General features: G+C 34.0%; 1 protein-coding gene across 2 annotated transcripts in view; it reads right to left on the bottom strand.

Annotated features, from left to right (window-relative positions):
- LOC130894714 (single-minded homolog 2) overlaps nucleotides 1-19,413 on the bottom strand; it is a 49,754-nt gene extending 30,341 nt beyond the window's left edge. Inside the window, exon 1 of one of the 2 annotated variants that reach the window (XM_057801672.1) lies at nucleotides 19,106-19,413. The gene's annotated coding sequence lies outside the window, so the exon portion shown is untranslated. Of the gene's footprint in view, nucleotides 1-16,552; nucleotides 16,648-19,105 lie in introns of those variants that run through there. The other variant, XM_057801674.1, reaches the window with a different exon arrangement.
- Between the last annotated feature and the right edge of the window lie 363 nt (nucleotides 19,414-19,776).

Genomic DNA, 19,776 nt, shown 5'->3' with positions numbered 1-19,776 from the left:
CACATTCCAATGAGTCACCAAACAGCGCGTTTATAAAGACAAGAAAATTACAAGGCTAAGTCCCTTGGAACGAATGGACGAAGACAGACTTTTGAAACGAGTTGTTGATACCAGAGGAAAAGAGGTAGACCAAAAAACGATGGAAAAAAAGAGAGAAACGTCCAGAGGTGATGAGGAAAAAACAAGGGACCGATAGAAGTGGAGAGAAATTGCAAAGCTATAGACGTAAATGGTCTTTAGACCTTACAAAAATCATGATGAATGAATTTTATCCAAAACATTGTAGCCAGGTAAAATTCACGGCAAGTTTATCGCTGAAATCCAAGAAGAGGCTCGCTCCGAAGCATTTGTAAAGGATAATAAAATTTTCTACAGACTATCTGGTGCAGTCTCCTTCAACAGCATCCACCTACCCACAATATAAATCATCGCCAGTTGAGTAATATCAATTACCTCATTAGATTTCTAAACTTTCCTATATTAAACCTTTGTACTCTTTGTGGGTGTCGGGTGTCAACTTTTGCCACTCTCTTCGGTTTTCTCATAGTTCCTCCAAGATATTTTTGGGCGTCCTCTTGTTTTCTTTTCCATTTCTGTAGCTTTCCAATTCATGTGGTGACATCTATGACTCTGCGTAAGTACTTCATTTCGTCTGTTTGAATTCTGCTTTTGAATGAGTTTTTAAATACTCTAAATACGCTCCGCATTTTGATTTCGATCGTAAATGAGAAAATAGAATCGTATTTTTCAGATTTAACTTCACATCGACAATGAAAAAGAATCTTTTTGTATCCTTGAAAAAGCGCGTGTACAAAATCCCCGTAAATCCCTTTTCGCAAGGGCTAGAATATCAGCCTGAGAAGGGAAAGGCAAGCGGCATTTCCACCAACGAAATTAGACCAATTTGACACGCTTCGGCACTTCAGATCTAGTGGATTTCGGTCGTAACGGATGTTTTTTTAATTGATTCTGATGATCGGGGGGTTTTCTCTCAATTTTCGAGTACGTTTACAAATTGTTCGGATGTTGTTTTAACCGGGGATCGGATATTGTTTATTTAAAATTTGAAATAGATTAAATCGTCGACGGCGAAAGGAACTGAGTGAATCAGAACGTTGCCAAACTTAAACAAACGACCAAAAACATCCTAATTTTTCCTAATTAGACTTTTATATAAAATATTTCCAGCAAATAAATCTAAAAATGTAAAAAAAGACAGCTTACTAAATTTACTTTGGTATTACCTTGTATACCTACGTTTCAGGTGGAGACTGAGCGTCTAGATTAGTTCTATGAAAGTTAAAATAGCCCTTAGTGACAACGGCCATATTTACTTTACAAAATTTCGTGAGAGAATGCTGATTGGCGAGAACCCCATTGCATAACGCGTTCCGTTTTCTTCTTCTAAGGGTTACGTTTATTTTGTTTACCTTGAAATAACTCGTTTTCCACCGAGAAAGGGTAGAACTTCATCTACAAGTCGACGAGACTATAAATACAGAAATACAAAAAAACAAATTGTAAATTTAATGCCTAAGTGTCGATTTGATTATTATAAAAACTAATTTTCGGAATCTACAGTCCATTCGTTCAAATATAGTTTCAAATGATATGAGTTATGAACCAGCTTCTCATCGAAACCGTGAAATATACAGAGTGTTGCGGGACGATGTTAAAATGCTGTGGCGTAACAAAATTTCTTATACGACCCCTCGTTCCTGAGTTGTAGGTCTTTAAAGTTGCGGAAACAGAACTTATATTCTACACTACTATCTGAAGGTCAGGGGCGGTTCGTGTCCAATGGTTAATAAATCCATGACAAATATACGAGGAACTGCAAATATTCGGGGGTAACTGTCTATATTATTAACAAAGAATGATGAAAAAAACATATATAAAGATAAACGGTGGGTGTAGAGAAATATCTTTGAATTCTGTTTCGAAAAAAGCAAAAACGTGGAAATTATACCGAATATCAGGTGGAAAAGAACAAAAATACGAAAAACTGTTAGTAACCAAATTAGTAACCAAAGAACGAAAAAGAAGCAGAAATTATCAAAAAAAGATCACTTCAGATGATTATATAGAAAGATCCTTTCGAGCAGCTAAAAATATTCAAAAAAAAAATGAAAAATAGAGTGAAAATCAAGTGGAAAAGGACAAATATATGAGGAAAGACAAAACATGACACAATAACAAATAGATACAAAAAATTCTATCACCTTTCCATATTAAATTGGGACTGAAAAACTCTATGAGGCGCTAATCAAAATTAGTGCTAAAATATAGCATTAAAAAAATAAAAAGTGCTGAAATATAGCATTAAAAAAGTGAAAAGTGCTGAAATATAGCATTGAAAAAGTAAAAAGTGCTGAAATATAGCATTGAAAAAGTAAAAAGTGCTGAAATATAGCATTGAAAGAGTAAAAATTGCTGAAATATAGCATTGAAAGAGTAAAAAGTGCTGAAATATAGCATTGAAAAAGTAAAAAGTGCTGAAATATAGCATTGAAAAAGTAAAAAGTGCTGAAATATAGCATTGAAAGAGTAAAAAGTGCTGAAATATAGCATTGAAAGAGTAAAAAGTGCTGAAATATAGCATTGAAAGAGTAAAAATTGCTGAAATATAGCATTGAAAGAGTAAAAAGTGCTGAAATATAGCATTGAAAAAGTAAAAAGTGCTGAACTATAGCATTGAAAGAGTAAAAATTGCTGAAATATAGCATTGAAAGAGTAAAAAGTGCTGAAATATAGCATTGAAAGAGTAAAAAGTGCTGAAATATAGCATTGAAAAAGTAAAAAGTGCTGAAATATAGCATTGAAAAAGTAAAAAGTGCTGAAATATAGCATTGAAAGAGTAAAAAGAGCTGAAATAAAGCATTGAAAAAGTAAAAAGTGCTGAAATATAGCATTGAAAGAGTAAAAAGTGCTGAAATATAGCATTGAAAAAGTAAAAAGTGCTGAAATATAGCATTGAAAAAGTAAAAAGTGCTGAAATATAGCATTGAAAGAGTAAAAAGTGCTGAAATATAGCATTGAAAGAGTAAAAAGTGCTGAAATATAGCATTGAAAGAGTAAAAAGTGCTGAAATATAGCATTGAAAGAGTAAAAATTGCTGAAATATAGCATTGAAAAAGTAAAAAGTGCTGAAATATAGCATTGAAAAAGTAAAAAGTGCTGAACTATAGCATTGAAAGAGTAAAAAGTGCTGAAATATAGCATTGAAAGAGTAAAAAGTGCTGAAATATAGCATTGAAAGAGTAAAAAGTGCTGAAATATAGCATTGAAAGAGTAAAAAGTGCTGAAATATAGCATTGAAAAAGTAAAAAGTGCTGAAATATAGCATTGAAAGAGTAAAAAGTGCTGAAATATAGCATTGAAAAAGTAAAAAGTGCTGAAATATAGCATTGAAAAAGTAAAAAGTGCTGAAATATAGCATTGAAAGAGTAAAAAGTGCTGAAATATAGCATTGAAAGAGTAAAAAGTGCTGAAATATAGCATTGAAAGAGTAAAAAGTGCTGAAATATAGCATTGAAAGAGTAAAAAGTGCTGAAATATAGCATTGAAAGAGTAAAAATTGCTGAAATATAGCATTGAAAGAGTAAAAAGTGCTGAAATATAGCATTGAAAAAGTAAAAAGTGCTGAACTATAGCATTGAAAGAGTAAAAATTGCTGAAATATAGCATTGAAAGAGTAAAAAGTGCTGAAATATAGCATTGAAAGAGTAAAAAGTGCTGAAATATAGCATTGAAAAAGTAAAAAGTGCTGAAATATAGCATTGAAAAAGTAAAAAGTGCTGAAATATAGCATTGAAAGAGTAAAAAGAGCTGAAATAAAGCATTGAAAAAGTAAAAAGTGCTGAAATATAGCATTGAAAGAGTAAAAAGTGCTGAAATATAGCATTGAAAAAGTAAAAAGTGCTGAAATATAGCATTGAAAAAGTAAAAAGTGCTGAAATATAGCATTGAAAGAGTAAAAAGAGCTGAAATAAAGCATTGAAAAAGTAAAAAGTGCTGAAATATAGCATTGAAAGAGTAAAAAATGCTGAAATATAGCGTGAAAAGTAAAAAAGTGCTGAAATATCGCATTGAAAAAGTGAAAAGTGCTGAAATATAGCATTGGAATAGTAAAAAGTGCTGAAATATACCATTGAAAAAGTAAAAAGTGCTAAAATATAGCATTGAAAGAGTAAAAAGTGCTGAAATATAGCATTGAAAAAGTGAAAAGTGCTGAAATATAGCATTGAAAGAGTAAAAAGTGCTGAAATATAGCATTGGAATAGTAAAAAATGCTGAAATATAGCATTGAAAAAGTAAAAAGTGCTGATATTGACCCACAGAAATCTTAAAAGATCCTCAGTTTGAAAGCTTCTTATTTGTCAATGGAAAAGCTGCTTGGAACTCATTCAAAAACGTTGTCGGAGAGTTTTTGAAAATTTTTGACGTTTTAACTGACACATGAAGTATGAGTGACAAATAGAAAGCGCGTTTTCTTCAAGACTTCTTCGGGAATTAAAACATCTATTATGAGAGACCCAAAAAAGTGTTTTTTCTCAGTTTTCTTCGTAATAAATAAACAGAAACTTTTGTTTCAACGTGAATCAATTTCATTTTTAGTTACTACGTAATTATCGATACAGTTCCGAGTCGAATCGAATAAAGTTCACCCAACACCCGATACATGACACGACAAACATTAAGGCAAACGTTCTAAAGTTAATAAATCCTGAAAATTGAAAGGCATTTCATATTTCAATAAACCCAACACTGAAAATAAGAACAAAGAACTGTTGTTTGGAAAAAAAAACACAATAACAATAAAATTGGAGAAAAAGAAATATTTATAGTCGATGGCTAGACTAATTTACGACCCAATACGTCAGTGGAGTGGAGCAAGTTTTTTAATTAGAAGTGGATGTTTCTATAAAGTCTAATAAGAACCAAAGAATTCACTCAAACCCCACAATAACTATGAAGCAATAAATACTGTGCGAGAAATCCATTTATCCTGATTCAAATTATACCGGTTTGTGAAAAAATTTGTTTGAATTATCCTATGACGACGTCGAAGTCTGTTTTTAAAAATAAAAATTTGTTGATAATAATATAATAGTTTCAATTCACGAGGCCACAGGGAGTTGAATCGATGGTGATGATGAGACCGCAGGAGCCTGGGAAACTGTCTTCTTCATGGTGTTGAATTTCTTGTAGATTCCTCCTGTGTTTTTGCGAGGTTTATTCAAAACCCTGTCGCGTTCTGGATTAGACTGACCTGAGGGTCAAAATTGGCCTGCGGGCCGTACTTTGCTCCTAACTGGTATGGGGTATCTAGGAACTGATCCAACTTGATGTCTTCAACCGGCTTTAGATCTGGTAGTGTATGTTCAACTCGTTTTTTTGCGTCTATATATGACAATGGATGTAACTTGGCTATATCATGTCACAATGGAGTCCAATCTATAGTCAATAAAGTGGAGTGGACGGTGAGAACAGTGGAAAATGCAAAAGTCAACTGCCAAAGGAAAAAACCAATAACATCGACTATTACTTAGTGTTATTAGAGCCTTTGGAAGACGCATTCGTGGAAAAATGGCCCCATTTGTCAAAGAAAAAACGCTGGGTTACAAATCATGGAAAAAAATAGCAAAATTTGTACCAATTCGGCTCCTAATTGCTTCCACATCAACCGTATTATTCAGATTTGGACCATAGCGACTTTTTCCTATTCTCAGACCTCAGGATTTGTATCTTGATTAAAAACAGCCCCATTTGTAAAAGAAAAAACGCTGGGTTACAAATCATGGAAAAAAATAGCAAAATTTGTACCAATTCGGCTCCTAATTGCTTCCACATCAACCGTATTATTCAGATTTGGACCATAGCGACTTTTTCCTATTCTCAGACCTCAGGATTTGTATCTTGATTAAAAATAGGCCCCATTTGTAAAAGAAAAAACGCTGGGTTACAAATCATGGAAAAAAATAGCAAAATTTGTACCAATTCGGCTCCCAATTGCTTCCACATCATCCGTATTATTCAGATTTGGACCATAGCGACTTTTTTCTATTCTCAGACCTCAGGATTTGTATCTTGATTAAAAATAGGCCCCATTTGTAAAAGAAAAAACGCTGGGTTACAAATCATGGAAAAAAATAGCAAAATTTGTACCAATTCGGCTCCTAATTGCTTCCACATCATCCGTATCATTCAGATTTGGACCATAGCGACTTTTTCCTATTCTAAGACCTCAGGATTTGTATCTTGATTAAAAATAGGCCCCATTTGTAAAAGAAAAAACGCTGGGTTACAAATCATGGAAAAAAATAGCAAAATTTGTACCAATTCGGCTCCTAATTGCTTCCACATCAACCGTATTATTCAGATTTGGACCATAGCGACTTTTTCCTATTCTCAGACCTCAGGATTTGTATCTTGATTAAAAATAGGCCCCATTTGTAAAAGAAAAAACGCTGGGTTACAAATCATGGAAAAAAATAGCAAAATTTGTACCAATTCGGCTCCTAATTGCTTCCACATCAACCGTATTATTCAGATTTGGACCATAGCGACTTTTTCCTATTCTCAGACCTCAGGATTTGTATCTTGATTGAAAACAGCCCCATTTGTAAAAGAAAAAATGCTGGGTTACAAATCATGGAAAAAAATAGCAAAATTTGTACCAATTCGGCTCCTAATTGCTTCCACATCAACTGTATCATTCAGATTTAGACCCCAGCGACTTTTTCCTATTCTCAGACCTCAAGATTTGGAAAAATAGGCTTCAGTTTCAGCAATTACCTCTTCATTCGAGCTGAATTTCTTACCGGCGATCATTTTTTTTTTTGAGATCAGCGAAAATCCAGTAGTAACCAATAACAAATTATTCTTTTCGATGAAACAGAGTCCGGATGACACTTTTTAAGCCATAGCTTAGCTTGCACAGAATTTTTTTTCTTCAACAAGCAATTGTTTTGAAAATAACAAAAGTAGCTTCACTTAAATGACTGACTAATCGAAATGTCATGAAATTTGACACATAGTCTTTCGAAAGTTGGTACTTCATAAACGTCATACGGATTTGACAATGGCAGCGCCATCTGTGTGTCAGTCACACGAATTATTAGATATTTAAAAATAAGAAGTTATCGCCAAAACCGAAGGATATTTTAAGACTAAAGAGTGATCGTGCTATAAAACTGGTATCAAAATATTGTGTTACAACTATAACTCTTGAATCGCCCTTGTATATTGAATAAAAAATCAAATTTTATCAATCTAATAACTCTTTAAACCGCCAGTATTTCCCATTTGGCTAAACGTTAACTTGATGTTGCAAACGATATGTATCAAGAATCAACAACTTTTATTTAACGACCCTCGATGGAAAGAAATCTCAAAAAAATCCCTTTTTCTCTCGCCCAATTACTATAGTAGTATATAGACCGGATGCGATGTTTGTCGGACGACTTTAAAAAGAGTCACGTGGCCTAAAATAATGAACGTAATGATGAGTGAAACGCGCAATACATAAAGTAAAAACCAGCATCGCTTTTCTTTTGTTCTAATTGACTCTGCACACAATCGGTCAGGGTTTACGTGAGTTACAGGGGGTAGCAATAATTCATCATCGGAATTACCGCAAATAAATATTTTTTCAAAAAGATTTTTACTCGAGAATAATTTCTCACATCAAAGTTTATTCGCGCGCTTCCAAAACGTAGCAGGTTACTCAACCATCTCCTATGCAGCTCCATCCCGGACAGAAACCATGGAGGTGGCAAGAACCCATCTGCAATCTACATGCAAAAAGGTACCAATGCATACAGCACTATCTTAACTGGCGCAGTAGGCAGTACTTGCCAACTGCCCGTCTATAGATTTCTTGTTACAGATCGGGAATCGACAAAACTTCGGCTTCGAACACCGTTAAATGGCAACAGCGATGGGAAAACATAAACAACTGGTCGAGAATATTCGTGAGAATCAATGAATTTCTATCTAAAACCGGCACTTTCTGAATATGAATGTTTCAGAACTTACTTGTATCGTTTCCGCGTCTGTTGGGTAGATTAATTCAAAAGTAGACGTACATTGGTACACGTTTTAGGAAAAACCAAGACGCCTACACAAACCCAGACGAAAGAAACGTTTTGAATAGTGAGCAGTTCTTCAACGTCTAGATCTACGCTGCTTTTATTTTATTGCTACCGCTTTGTAATATTCGATTCTAAGAAATTTTAAGGTTAGATTAACCCCATTACTTTTCAGAACGGCTCGATCGCTTTCTATTTAACGTTACTTAATGCATTTAACATATATTTGGCCCCCATTTGCTTAAACCGTCATATTTTGGGCTCTACTATACGCCTACGCCCTGTATCGGCTTTTATGCGAGACACACTGTATATAATATAAACTTCGTGTTGTTTTATACTATGTCTGCTTTCTTTCCTTGCTTTGCGATATTCTAGTTTTGTCAAGTTGTCAAACAAATGAGTAGTTTACGTGAATTAATTAACTTAAATAAATAAAATGGTTTCGTTGGATGTCAAGGCTATTAAGAACACTCTATGCGTGTTTGTGATCTCTTAAATACTAATCCAAGTCGCATCAATACAAAAATAAAGGTAATTTGATATGTTAATGGAATTTCAAGTGTCTAAGGGACATATGGAATCGCTTAACTACTGCGTTGGTTCCCGTCAGGGAAGTAGTAGTTGTATAAGTAGATTTATGATTCTTCGCATCAGTCAAAACTCAATAACAAACTATAAATATTGTTTTCTAAAAGAATCGTCAGATAAAACAATTTTATCAACATAAATTTTGCATCGAATAGAATGAAAAGGTGATTACGATCAATATAATATGAAATTTGCATCAAATATATGATCTAACGAGTGATTTTTTGGCCGGTATCTTTTTGGCAACACTGTTATTGACAGATGACGCGTGAATCGTGTCTTGTGTCATTGTCAAACTCTTCTTACAATTTATGGGCAGTTTGGTCGGCTTACTGAGGAAAGCTTGTGACTAAATTTCGAGCCCAGTTTAAACTATTGGACATTAAGCCACTAACAAGCAAATATACAGTGAGGATCGAAGAAATATCGATTCGCCGCCGTTCGCAGCAACTGGGCCTCTGTTACTCCACTACGTGGGAAATTTTGCGAAAGGATTTGGGTATAAAACCTTATAAGATACGGCTGGTGCAAGAATAGAAGCCCCACGATCTCCCACAGCGTCTAACATTTGGTGAATGGGCGCCGGCAAAGTTGGAGGGAGATCCACTTTTTGTGTTCAGCGACGAAGCTCATTTCTGGTTGAATGGATACGTCAACAAGCAAAATTGCCGCATCTGGAGTGAAAACCAGCCGGAAGCATTGCAAGAGCTACCAATGTATCCCGAAAAAGTGACTGTTTGATGTGGATTATGGGCTGCTTCAAAAGCGACGATGGTCGGAACGTTACTGTAAATGGCGAGCGCTACCGTGTGATGATTGACGATTTTTTTTTTGCTCAAAATGGATGAATTGGACATGCCTGACATATGGTTTCAACAAGACGGTGCCACATACCAAATGGTACTCGAAACAATGACCAAATTGAGAGCCGCCTTCGGTGAACGGTTTGGGGCCCGTGAATTGCCCGCCCAGATCGTGTGATTTAACGCTTTTGAACAATTTTTAGTGAGGCTATGTTAAGGATAAAGTCTACAGGGATAAACCAGCAACGATTGACGCTCTGGAAGTCAATATTAAAGCGTTTATTCGTGAAGTACCGGCCGATATGTTGTTTCAAAATTGGACCTTGCGCATGGGCTATCTAAAGCGGAGCCGCGGAGCCAACATTTGCATGAAATCATCCTCAAACATTCGTTCCATCGACTCCAATGAAGATTTCATCGATTTTTTCACAATCAAATCCTGTAGCTTTTAAAAAATCACTGATTACATTGGTCCTTCGAGCCGCATTTTTGTTCTAAATAACAAACAATTATTTGTAGACACTTTTAAACGAATTGCTTACGTTTTATTAGTATAAAGTAGTTGTTGTGAATTATTTTCAAGGTCCTAATAAATTCGATAATATCGGCAATCTAAATAATGACTATAAGTTGTTGATTTATTTGCTAAAAGACTGTTGAATCGTTGTGCTATTTCACTAAAAGCGTATCCCTATTTTGGTGTTATTGTTCTGCATAATCTGATTTATTAGTGGTCGTGATACCAAATTGAACTTAAGTTAATGTCGCGGGGGGGTTGTTTATAAGCTAAAATGTAAATTCGAAATTTCCCTCCTAATATAAACATTTTCCTTATTCAGTTTTTCGAGAGTTTCGCCAAGTTTAACGTCGAATATTATACAAAACATTTGTAAACTAATTTAATCAATCGGGTAGTAAATAAAACGAGGGTTGCCTTGCTAAAATCTCCTCGATATCCTCCATAGAAATTGCTATCCAAAGCAGCAATCTGTAAATCACTTTCTTCGTCTTCGCCAGCTACCATGAAGGCATATTCTGATCTAATCTGAGAACAGGCAAAACGCAGGCAAGTTAGAGTAAGTTTTTAACAAAGAGGTCATCACGAGCGGCTGTGAATCGCCTCCAGCCCGTTCCAGGTCGCCTATGGAAGGATCCAGTCTCCTCATAATGCAGGCACACTCTTCGAAGTGCTACGCAGGTCATATCCAATTGTCTAGCAACATCCATCTGACCAAATTCAGTTTCGATTAAAGCGATATCTTCAACTGGCGGTTTTCGGTGGTGTGACTTGAAAAACTTGACATATTGTGGAAAAGCGTAGTACAAAAAGGATGAAGAATGTTCCTTCTATAATTGCATGGAGAAAAGAAGGGAAAAGAATGTAGAAATGGAGTGATTTGCAAAGTTACTCTTAGTAAAGTCAGGTAGATCATCTATCGGTTGATTGTGGATCTTAAACCAGATTTTGATCTCTCTGCCAGGACATTTCCGATGGTTTAGATGAGTAGAAATCATAGTTTCCGAAAAGGCGTAGCAACTATTATTATTATTTAACCGACTGCGAGGATCCAGAAGTACTTAGCTTGATCTAGAGATGGCGGTAATTGCTTGAATAAAACCACCGTATTATAATATTCAAAAAAAATATTATTTATCCAATACACTCAATAGATTTAAAGATAAAAACTTGAGGTGAAAGATAGTTTGTTGATATCAGGTTGCAATTTACCGCAATCCAGGGGTATCGGCCAAAATTGTTGATAGCCATTTTCGTTTTCTCAAGTTCAAGATTTCAAAAGTCGATATTGGCCAATATTCTTTCGATTGGTTAAGAAAAAATTGTTGTGTCGTCTAGACAATGCACCAGCTTAAACATCCGTTATTGCAATGGCCAAAATTAACGAATTAAAGTTTGAATTGGTACTTCATGCAACCTATTCGCCAGATTTAGCTCCCTCGGATTGTTTTCTGTTTCCAGATTTGAAGAAATGGTTCAGTGGTCGGGGATTTTCCAACAATGAAGGGGTGAACTCGGCAACGTACATTTTTTTCCGTTTTTTTTGTGTTTTCTTTGTTGGATCAGGTATTTCTGGGACCACCCTCGTAGAAGTCACGAAACAGTATTAAAAGATATATCGTATATCAATTGAGATCAAATTTTTATTTATCCAACCTAAAACGCTTACGAAAATCGTAAATTTCAACGAATTTGTAGTATTTAACGATAACGCTGATACGTGTTTTTATTTTTTTTTTATAATTTATTATATTTTCTTGGACGATTCTTAGTCACATCAAACGTATTAGTAATAATAATAATATTAATCATTCTTTTACGAAAACGAAAAAATTGCTGATTGACCCAGTTTATTTACAACTATTTTCATATTATTGTTTATGTGACACACATACGTTTTGGATTAGAATTTACTATACGAGTAACTTGAAATTGACTAAACTGAAACTTTCATTTCCTTTTTTTTGTATATTTTTCCTTTCCTATTCGAAAGGTTACGCGGTTCTCGTGCACCAGCCGTTCAAACCATCACTGGTACAGTTCTATCAGATCTTCCGGCAGATAAAATAGCCAGCAAACACGACAAGATGGATGAAAGGGAAAAAACTATCCGAGTACATGGAGAAGCTGATTAAAGGACGATGGTACTACGGATATTGAACAACTGAGCAAAAAAAAACGTGGCGGGGTGACTCAAGTCCTGCCAAGACGAGGATTCTTGTCTGTATTTTTTGAAGAAGAGGATGACCGAAGTACGTCTTGTTAGGAAGGCAAATTAGTGGGAAAAACACATAATTTTCGTTCGAAAAAAGATGAGGACTTTATTTTTGCTTGAGAAGATTGGAAAAATGTAAAGAAAAGCTGATGAAACAAAACACAACAGAGAAATCTGAAAGTCCATAACAAGGGAGGGAAAAACGACTATTCAGAATTATTACTTCAAATATACTAAGTCAGGAGTACAGGGTAGCTTTTGATGAGTAAATGAGATTCGGGTTTTTTAATTTCATGACTTTTTTCTATAAAAATAAATTGAAAGAAGCCGATTAAAATCGTTCTAAATAGTAGTATCAAAAATTTACGTATAAAAAACGTACATCGGGAAATTTTGAAGAATAACATTGATAAATAAATTTAATAGACTCTATACAGGGTGTTCGACAGATCGTTGAACACGAATAACAAAAATCCAGGTCTTAAAAAAGTTTTTTGTTGTTTTTTAGAAATTTTGTCACTTTCGTACCTCTGATTTTTTCATTTTTATAGCTAGACCCAATTTTTTTTCTTTATTAGAATCTTGGTGAATGACACTGCCAATAAAAATTAATTTTTGTCACGAATTATCGCTAGTAACTAACTTGTGAACCGGCGAACTCCAAAGAAAAGTTAAAAAAGATTTTAAACTTCAACTTTGCGTTGCGTTTAAAAAAAAAAAATAGAGGTGATAGGAAGCTGGTGATTTTTTTTAATTATCACTAGAGTGTAGGCTTTCGAACGGTATGTAATTTGTTTCGATATCTTTTTCCTAACCGGAGTTATGATTTTTTTTACGCAGTTGGACCGTTTCGACTTCATTTAAAGTTACAGATTTTTTCTAAAATCAATACAAGGATCAAAATAACGGAACAACCGTATCAAAAATCGAATTATTTATTATTAAAATCAGTTAAAATCATAATTTAATTTAAATTTTGTTCGAATTAGCGCCGAAATGGTCCAACTGCGTAAAAAAAATCACAACTCCGGTTAGGAAAAAGATATCGAAACAAATTACATACCGTTCGAAAGCCTACACTCTAGCGATAATTTAAAAAAATCAGGAGCTTCCTATAACTTTTACTTTTTTTTTAAACGCAACGCAAAGTTGAAGTTTGAAATCTTTTTTAACTTTTCGCCGATCCACAAGTTAGTTTCTGCCGAACACACCCTGTATATATGTAAACGATATAAAATTTCAATTCGGAAATGCAGATTGGAGACCACCTAAGTCGCATGAGGGCTTGGGAGGATTTCTGTTGCAAAATATATAGAGATATATATGTAAAGACACGTGGCCCTCATAATTTTTAAGTGACTACTCGTCTTAAAAGACGGAACTTGGGGATTATGTAAGATTTGTCGGACGAACCCCTAAGCGATTCATTTCTAAAAAGTAAACATCAAGTTTAAAATTTCCGTTCGAACTATAAATTAGGTTTTTGGACGAATCTAATAAGTTAATATGAGAAGACATCAAAAATTGATTTCACTTACCGCGTATATGGAAATTATTGTAACGTTTTTGTCATAAATAAAGGGTGTCCCAAAATTTTTGAACTAAATAGTGCTTCCCAGAAAATTTAGTCGTCTCCAACATTAATTATAATTAGTTACAACTAATGTAATGTCGCAAATCAATTTCTAACAATAATCATTTGATTACACGTACAAATAATCATCAATTCCTATTGGATACATTCGTGACGTTTCTTCATTAAATGCTTCAATTGTATTTGATCATGAATAACGACTTTTAATTAGAAATTCCCCAAAATACTGATGATAATGAGATCTAGTTCTTCCATATCATGTATACCTCGCCAAAGTCGCTCAATATTTTGAGTATGAACTTAACCTAACCTAACATAACCTAACCTATCCTAACCTAACCTATCTTACCTAAATTTTGAACCTCGAAAAAGTATGTAAAGGAATAATTTCCGCGCCCTCTATGTATGTATTAAATTAATCAGCATAATTTTCTCCACAACATACTAAAATATCAAGAAAATCGGAGACGTATGCGACCTAAACCAAATAATTAACTGTTTTCGTTGATACAACGTTGAATTCTTCTCCTAAAATGCACTCTAGATCGTGGGTTTATTTACGTAGACCTAACCCCATAAAAATAAATCTAATGGTGTTAAATCACACGCCAATTTTGATTGTACACGACCTGGAAATGTCTAGTGCAGTAATTGAAGTGTTTCATGCGCTGTATGACATGTAGCACCGTCTTGTTGAAACCCCACATTGGCCACATCAGTATTACGTCACGATATAGATCACTAATAACATTCACTGCTTGACCAGTCTCGTTTTTATAAAAGTACGGTTCAATTATGCCTCCAGTCCACGTTGTGGATGCATTTTGAAATTTGATATATGAACTAGATGTTGTTAATCAACAAATTTTCCCAATAACCTATTTTCAGAAGTACTTGGCCTGACCTAGAGATGGTGGTAGTTGCTGCTAGTATCATGCCAATTTATTACAACGTTTGAGCGAAGAAATCAAGCAAAAACGGCCGTGTTTGACCAAGAAGAAAGTGTTGTTCAAAACTAAGGATTTGAAGATCGAATTGCTACCTCATACACCCTATTCGCCAGATTACGTCCCCTCGGATTATTTTCTATTCGTAGACTTGAAAAAATGGTCAAAGATTTTCCAACAATGAAGAGGTGATGTCGGTAAAACTTTTCGACGATTCTTATTATAAAAAGGGTATTGAAGACATGAAAATAGGTTTGTTGGAAAATTTCCAAGGCATACCTATGCGATGATTATGTTAGAAATGAGTCAAACAAGGCTAAACCTCATAAAAGACTATTCGACGACAAGTGTCGTTTTCCTATCCGGGGACACACTGTATATATCGTTCTCCAGACTTCTGCAAAGTTTGCATTGTAATTATGTCAACAATTACAGTGCCCACTGGTCATTGGAATTCTTTTTTTTATTTTTCTTTGTTCTTGTCTGGGATTCAAAATATCATGCGTAGTGTTTTATTTTTAAACCCGTCGCCTTTGCAGGTGTTTAGTTGAAATTCTTTACATGTTATTATGCATGGATATTGTTTCCATTTCTCTTGAACGTTATGATTTTACGAACAGAGGTCACTAACTTTTTGAAATAGGAGAATAACGTTTATCAACAGTTACTATGAATAATATTCTGAAAATTCATTTAAAATTACGAGTTGTGTTAATGGAATACAATGAACTAGGTTAGAAAGCTTAATGTCAAATCGATTATTTTTATGACTTGGGCGGCGTAACTTGACATTTTACGAAAACAATGGCGGTAAATCAACTTAAACATTAATTAATTTCATAGTATACTGTTATGATACTATACATAGAACAATGAAAAGTATATTATCAATTGTATTATAAATTTCTGTATCATTATTATCTTATTTTAACTCAATTTGTGAACTTATATAATTAGAATCGATTATTAAATCGATTCTTTTCAATACTACTACGTGAGGATAAGTGAAAAAATAGTCGCGAGGTATAAAATATTGTCGTCTTTAATTTAACCCTTAAAATTTCCATAAACAAAAGATTACACAGCTTCCCATTGAAATCGAGTTCATGAAGGAGACAAAAGAATATCTGCGGGTAATTTCAGCCCTTTTTTTTCATCGTAAAATAGATATCGATTATTGATTGTGAAGATAATTGGTGATCGGTCTTCTTCTAATATTTATTCAGTAAACGTTCGTGAGAACGCAAAATTGTCGATCGATATCTTTTTCTTCTTCTTTTCAGTGTTATTCTAATGAATACAGATGTAGATAGAGCAGGCAATTCTTTTAAAAAGCCAAGGAAATTGGTTATAGGGGCGAATTCGTGATTTTCAAGGGTTAGTTACGTCAAAAGGAAAACGGAAATATGTAAAATTGGAATTAGACAAATAGGATAGATAGAGGAAATTTGTAAAAGCGTAAAAATAAATTACTCGTTCCACGGCGGTGAATTTGTCAGATTTGCTGAATTTAGTTATGGTCTATTTCTATGAATCATAGAATATTGAAATGATAGAACATGAGGTACGTTCCATATTGAAAAAAGGAAGCCCAAAAATGTGCGCTAATTACGAGAGGATAAACGCCATCTATAAAACGTGAAAAAGTTTATATCTGTGGTTTAAACTGACGTTTGAGGTTCGAACTTGACTTGTAAAATAAATTATCGTTATTAGGTCATCGCCGACCCCTAAAGGGTAATAAACTACAAAAACCAACCGAATTATGACTGAAACAGGAAAATTAATTTACCTTTGATCGTTTCCCGTATTCCATGAATCTTTCAAATATATAAATCACTCACGGTAACACACAATAACAAATTTTAAAAAACTCTAGTCCTCCAACTAGTTACCCCGCTGACTTCTAAGTTAAAACTAAATTTTCTAAACGCAATCCTGAAAGTGGTTGAATGTGAACGTGCCAAATTACGTGTATCCGTTGGAATATAGCCAAATGTACATAGCATCTCTTCGTATTTTCATTAAAGACGTGCCTGTTTCGAAACGTGACCTTTTTACATTCGACTCAAATCAACTCAAAGTTGCCACGAATAGAATTTACCTTTTCCTAACAGATGTCGGGTTTATTGACACGAAATTGATTCCGCTGTCAAATTTGTTAAAAATATCGATTCGACAAAGTGTTTTACGAGGGTTGCTACCACAGTGTTGAGATAAATAAAAATAAATATTGATAATTGGATATGGCGTTACCGGTTTTCAATATTTTCTCCATTAAGATCAATATCAATCTCACGGTACGTCACATGACGATCATGCACGAAGACGGTCGAAGCGAGTTGATCGGTTGACAGTTGGGTTAATCCACGTCGAATATCAGAAAATAATATGACAACGAACGAAAAATAGATCAACTACTATATCCACAAGAGAAGCTACTTCAAGAAGACCCAAAGAAACTTATAAACTTAATGAAAGACTGCAACTAAGTAGGAAAATCTAGATTTAACGATCGAATGTATCAGACCTCAATATTACTCGCTAATAACCCTACGTGGTTGATGCCTAAAAATTGTAAACAATTCGACAACACGTTTTGAGTACGTTCACCGTTAATGTCAAATGTCAAACTTTATGATAGTAATGTCAGATTTGACATTATACTAAATCAACTAAGTTTTTATTGAAATTAATTTTACAAATTGAAATGTATATTAACATGTTAAATTTAAATTAGTTTCTTTTATAATTTTTTGAAGAAAAATGAAAATACTTTAAATCAAGAGCATATTAAAAGGTCTAAGAAATAATAAAGTAAAGAGATTTCTATTTTATGACATTTGATAGAGAAATGATGTATCTTCATGTAAATTTTTGATATATACAGGATGGAAACTGTACTAAAAATTTATGCGACGTATATTTAAACAAAAAGTTGTAGTAATTACGCCTGTGGATTAGAAATAACGGAATATAGAAAAAATTGTATCTAATTCTATTTAACAAAAATTTTTTTAATAGAAAATTGTGGAAAATCCATTGTAATCTAGAAAACTATGAATAATTCAAAGATTTTTATAGATTTTCTGTTAACAAGTGATATCACAACGATTCTTTTTATAAGTTTCATGGAAACGATTATACGAGGTGTGATTTAAAAATACTTAGCTACTAAAAATTTGCTGATTGGTTGTTGAGGTTGGACGCAATATGTCCTGTCATAGTCACGTGACCGAATTGGTTACGTCAACTTCACAAACACTCCATCTTTGGAGTATTGATCGCAAATTTGGAATTTGGCTCTTAAGCATACCCTGAGAATGCTCGAAACTTTGTAAATAGTGTGTGGAATATTCGCTTTACGTTCGAGGTTAAGTTCGCGCTGAAAACTACATTTATTCGGCTGGTTAGGTTAGGTTATTTTTATTTGTTTCCAGTTTCAGCAATTCAATGTTGTTTCTTCGGATGGTTTTGTCGTGTGCGTGGTCATATGACCTAGATACCTGTTTTCATTGGCTAGACACTGGAACGCGAGCGTCGAACATAAAAATTGATTGACCTCCCAGCGCGAACTCGGCGTAAACTTGAACGCGAGCGCGGGCGTTCGTATTGATAAATCACACATCGTAAACTGTTCGTGTAAGAGCGTAAAAGTTTGTAAATTGATAAAGTTAGGTTAGGTTAGGTGACTTAACGGTTTTAACACTAAAAATCGAACTGAATAGCAATGTCCGAGTACTAGTTTTGTTCAACGTCTAGTGCAGCGTTCACATGACTCTTAAGTACTTAAAAATATATCTGAATCCTCAGAACAAGACATCTAGACTGAAAGAAGTGCTTATCTTAACCTTAAAAACAGTTGAAAATGGATAAAAATGGAACAAACAGTCCTTACAAACGGTTATTCCCTTCAGAAGTAACGAATTTCTGTATTTTATATGAATATATTTGTTGTGGAGCTCCTAGTTAGCATCTTTCAAATAAATAAAGTTATAATAATACCAATAAATACTTTCAAGAACTAATTGGCGGCTCGTAGTAAAAAATTTTAGTTTTTCTGTAATATTTTTATTAAAATGATATTGGGTAATGGCCTACCTTTTGAGAAAATCAAGCCAGAGTAGATGAAAACATTATAACTTTGAAGAATAAATCAAAATCGTTCTTAAAACAATTAAAACAAGTTATTTTTCAATCACTCCTCGTAATTTAGTAGCTGTGATTGACATAAATTTCTAACCTATAAAAAAGGTTACTAAATATATTTTATTTACCTACCTAAATCTGAATTGAAAACTAAATTACTGCTCGAACATAAAGTGATTTGTGAAAATTTACTTACGTTTCTGAGAAAAGAAAAATCACCACACCAAAACACGCAACTCGCGACTTGATACACCGAAAATGACGAGAAAAATCAACTAGTAGTTTTCTAGTATACAAATCATACCGAGTGAGCAAAACAAAAATAAGAGATTTATTTATTGTTTTTTTTTGTTTTTCTTTCGCGCGATGAAATGAAAGTAATCCACTATCCGTCGTTATGTATAAGAACCGTCCGGGAAATCTGGGAGGCTGCGAATGTCGCTGAATCGACAAAATAGGCGGGACGCGATAACCATGGGCGGTATGGGTGGATGGGCGGATATATACATGTGTGTGTGTGTCATTTAATCATCATGATAATTTATATGAAAAACGTATGAAAAAATTAAAACTTATCGTCATAAATTGTTTAAAAATGTATCAGATAGGTTAGGACTATATAATACTGATGTGACGTCATCGCTTTTGTACGAAAATGGCCGTTTTCAATGCTTATACGATGTTTTTTCCCAATTTTTCTTAGATTTTTTTGTAAGAAACGTGAAATTGTATTCGGGGGGTAGGAAACGATTAAAAACTACCCTAAATATTACTTTTTCGAAAAAATCTCGCGACGAAAACAAGGTTTAAAACAGAAACAAAATAAAATCGCTTCATTTACTTATGACGTGTTTCCCAGTGCATAAA

This window comes from Diorhabda carinulata, chromosome 6 (genome assembly GCF_026250575.1).
Source record: "Diorhabda carinulata isolate Delta chromosome 6, icDioCari1.1, whole genome shotgun sequence".
NCBI lineage: Eukaryota > Metazoa > Arthropoda > Insecta > Coleoptera > Chrysomelidae > Diorhabda > Diorhabda carinulata.
Note: the sequence above shows the minus strand (reverse complement) of the source record. Positions and strands in the feature narration are given on the sequence as shown.